A 3,735-nucleotide genomic window follows, 5' to 3' on the forward strand; every position below is an offset into this window, starting at 1 on the left:
TCTGGATTCAAGCCATAGAACCAACATAAACTAAACAAAAAAGCAAACAAAAAAACAGATTATTTCAATGGGACCCTCCTTAAAGGAGTACTGGTCTGAGAAGTGGCTCCTTTTGCTGATCATATGCACTGGATGCTCTTTTGGAATCCTTATTGCTCTGGAGAACTCATGACCAAACTAAAGGAATTGATAACTGACGCTTGCAGTAAGAGAATCATGTCAGGAGTGAAATATCCATCCATAAAACACTTTAAAACCTCCATGTCTTTGTTTCTTTGCAGTAGAATTTTTTGGGGGGGGGCCAGTCGTGGGTCTGAACTCTGGGCCTTGGCGCATTACCTCAAGTCTTCAACTCAAGGCTAGCGCTCTACCACTTGAGCCACAGCACCACTTCTGTCTTATTTTTGCTCATGTGGTGCTGACGAATCAAACCTAGGGCCTCAGGCATGCAAGGTAAGTTCTCTACCACTTATCCACCTTCCCAGCCCCTGCAGTAGAAAATATTTAAAACAACGTTATTTCCTTTTGTTCTATGCTTGCCATCAAATGGCACATTATTTCTTTTTGTAATTCTCTCAACTAGAAGTTTACAAAAAAATTATATATGAGTAAAAACACACTAGAAAAAGCTAAGGACAGAGTTTTCTTCAAGCCTTCGGATTCTCTTCTTTTACAGTAAAAAGGAGAGCACAAGTTAACTTGAGCTTTTTCAATCCTCTATGTTCCATTCCTCTCCTGGGATCAGTTTCCATATTCAGTAACAGTTACTTCCAGGAACAATCTATGGTGCTGCTTGAGGTATAGTGAATGATTTCTGGCTTCACCGAAATAACACAAGGACACCTTTGGACCTGAAGTAACACGAGTTTTAGAGACAACTTAATGAAGAGAAAATATGAAATTTATATTGCTTATAAATACATTATCCATGAGTATATTGAGTTCAAACTTTGTAAATTCTCTGTAAATTAAGGCGAATTTTAAAGGGGAAGAAGTTTCTCAGATCATTTTTTTTGGTGAGTGTATGTGCTGCACATTATTTCCCAAGTGTACATGAATTTGTTAACTATAGCAATAATAAGAGAAAGAGAAATTCTGTGTTTAAGTATAAGGGTTCAATACACTATAGAAGACTCTACGAATAAGACCACATTGAAACAATAAAGCCAAGTCCAGTATGTAGATTTATGAGAGTGATATAGAGAAAGCATTACTCCTACGTGGAACAGGAAGTATAAGGCCACCCCCTTTCTAAATCACGCTTGCTAATGACACAACTTTGTAGAAAGTCCAATGGAAGAATAATTCTGTTTTCAATGCAAGTTAGATATAAGAGCATGGACTTAATTGGAAAAAAAAAGTCCATCTTGAGAGAGCAGGGATTATACTAGCTATGAACTGGTGGATAAGATCACATTTTTTCTTTCCTTTACTTATATATTGTTTGTTGGTTGTGGTCTTGGAACTTGAACTCGGGGCCTTGGCCCTGTCCCTCTGATATTCAGCTCAAGGCTAGCGCTCTACCACTTGAGCCACAGTGCCGTTTGCCTCCTCCTTTGTTTCACCTTCCCATCCCTTCCCATCTCCACCCCCCCAGCCAAAGTTTTAAAGTTCACTTTTCGACATAATGTCTTGTACATCTCATTGTTGCAATGGGGCCACCTCTATCCCTAAAATTGTGCAGCAAAATATGTCTAAGAAATATATTTTTCAATAAGATGTTTCAATCATGAGATAAAGTTCATTTTACTTTAATATAAAGTTATCTCCAAAAATAAATTCTGCAACTAACCTAATGTTTGTTTTCTTGCACAAAATGCTGTGACTTCTAGTCTTGTTATGTGATTTTAATTATATTTTTATTTGTGACATAATCCCTACTTACATTTATTACAAATTTCTGTAATTATACAAATCATGCCTGTACACACTATTTTGAATACTCTAATATTCAAACAAAATTATCTTTTTTCCTGTCTCCCACAGGGAAGGATGAGGTGCTAAAGTACATGGAATGGAAATTTGCAACATGAGGATGGGATCATGAGAAATTTCTACTTGGCTGAACAGTAATTCTTGTTTCTACAATACATTCTTACCACTTTATCACACAGGGAAAGCCACAAAATTTGAAGTTCATATGAAGGAATTACATTCCTAAAAGATGTTGCAACCCGTCTCAAAAGTTCAATCTTATCACCAGTTCTTTGTGCTTGCTGGCTGATCTATTTCTCTATCATGTGTTTCATGTTGTTAAGTATATTAGTAATTCAGCTGTCAGTACATGGCAGGAGACTCTTAAAATCACAGCTATTGCTGTGTAATATTCCGAAGATAGGAAAAAGATTATATTGATCTCCAATTCCTCTCTTTGGCCTTTCATATACTAATTAATTGTCAAAACAATCTCGTAAGATGTTAGTTTATTTTCCCTTTTTAATTAGAGATTAAGCAAGTGTTTATCACAGCAAAAAGTGTTAGTGCTATCAGAGGTCTGATATGAACACCTTCTCAAGTAATGCTCTATGGACTGTAAATATGGAAGCCACAATAAAATTCTCTCTCTTTCTTTCTCTCTCTCTCTCTTTCTCTCTGCCTCTCCCTCTCTCTCTCTACACACACACACACACACACACACACACACACACACACACAAAGCTTGCACCCAGACAAATGAGACATCAGTTCCATTCTTTTGTAATTATAGTTGATTGGTGTTTCCTCCATAGGTTTTTCTTTACTTAAGGATCTTGCCTGGACCTGTTTCTTTCCCTGAAATCAAGTACATTCAAGTCAAACTCCATGAATTCATACTACTACTCCAAAATACTAAAGTGTATTGGATCTAGAGACCAATAAAACACCCAGCTTGTTATTTTAGTAGAAATTGACATCAAGAAAGTAGAGGAATATTGATCAGGAACTGAGGTAAGAGAACAGGAGTATGTAGGAAAATGTAGAATACTGTTTGTGTGTTAGAGATACAGAATCAAATTCTGTAAACTCATGTATGGAAAACTTGTCATCCTATATTGAAAGCTCAATTTACATATACAGTTTTCCAGTTACTTTGCTTACCTATCACTTCTGATCACAAATCCTCTTATGAATGTTCATAGTATCTTTGAATATATCACAAGATTTGCATGTTCTTATAATCTTAAGCAGACAGTCTGCTACTACATCTCTCATTCTATGTGATGAACCCTTATTTTTTGTTTCTCTATTTGCTGAATAAATGTATTCCTGGAAACAGGATATTGATAGCAAATCTGGGTGTAATTTACATTTTGTAAATTTCAAAAATAATATAAACTTTCTATTGACTAATCATTTTTCTAAAAATGAGTGATATTCATGAATACAATATTTTGGTGCCTTTAAGTAAATTGAGAATTGATGTGGTAGTTCTTGTGTCTAATTTACTTAACCACTAGATTGTTCATGTATGAACATGTATATTGGACTTTTTTATTTTTACATATAAAGTAGTCCTCAAGGGTTTGCTTTAAACTGATAATGGGGTGGCATCTTCCTATTCCAAACTTTATATATACTTCAGTAAAAGTACTAGAAACACATGATGTTTACAGGAGCAATATAAAAGATGAGAACATATTTCTAAAGAGATTTGATTTGATGATTAAAACACAGAAAAGAGTAAAATAGGTTCCTCGCTTGATACTGAATAAATTTCATATGAATGTAGCTCAAGATGAGACTCAGATAAATTCA

The sequence above is a fragment of the Dipodomys spectabilis genome, unplaced genomic scaffold, assembly GCF_019054845.1.
Source record: "Dipodomys spectabilis isolate Male_0828 unplaced genomic scaffold, ASM1905484v1 ptg000276l, whole genome shotgun sequence".
Classification (NCBI taxonomy): Eukaryota; Metazoa; Chordata; class Mammalia; order Rodentia; family Heteromyidae; genus Dipodomys; species Dipodomys spectabilis.